The sequence below is a fragment of the Pygoscelis adeliae genome, unplaced genomic scaffold, assembly GCF_000699105.1.
Source record: "Pygoscelis adeliae isolate BGI_AS28 unplaced genomic scaffold, ASM69910v1 Scaffold455, whole genome shotgun sequence".
Taxonomy (NCBI): domain Eukaryota; kingdom Metazoa; phylum Chordata; class Aves; order Sphenisciformes; family Spheniscidae; genus Pygoscelis; species Pygoscelis adeliae.
In genome coordinates this window covers 164568-165077 of record NW_008824774.1, presented here as the reverse complement: position 1 = coordinate 165077, position 510 = coordinate 164568, and the positions used below count along the sequence as shown (strand labels likewise).

General features: G+C 64.5%; 1 protein-coding gene across 1 annotated transcript in view; it reads right to left on the bottom strand.

Moving 5' to 3' along the window:
- TBRG4 (transforming growth factor beta regulator 4) overlaps nt 1-510 on the bottom strand; it is a gene marked incomplete at its 3' end in the record, with an annotated part of 14447 nt that overhangs the window by 5801 nt on the left and 8136 nt on the right.

Sequence of the window (510 nt, the reverse complement as noted above, 5' to 3'; positions counted from 1 at the left end):
GCCGTTTGTTAGGAGCAGGGGAGGCTCAGAGGCCGTTATTGCCTCCCCCAGCTGGCTTGGCTCCATCCTTTCTGGCCAGACCAAGTCTCTGCCGCGTCCTGCCGCACCCACCAGCTCTCAATCCCGGTGCCAACTCATGGCTCCAGCCTCCGCCCAGTGCCCGTAGCAGATTTTAGTCCCAGTGTCTCCAGCTACAGATCCTGGTCCGTCCAGAAGAGCCCTGAACTACGCTAAAGCTACCGGCAACCTCACGCCGGCCGAGGAACAAGCAAGCAACGATCAGCAACTGGCAGCACCAAGCCCCGGAGGTCAGCGTGGACCAGCCAGGAGGGGACAGTCCCCATGAGGGGGGCACAGGCAGGGTCCGAGACCGGCTGCAGCAGCAACGACAGGTACAGACCATCCCGATGCGACGACGCGGCAGCTACAAGCATCAAAGAGAAGCGTCGGCGCAGCGTGCCAGCGTCCCGGGCCGAAAGCATCCCCACCGCAGCGGCTGGGGGGGGGCGG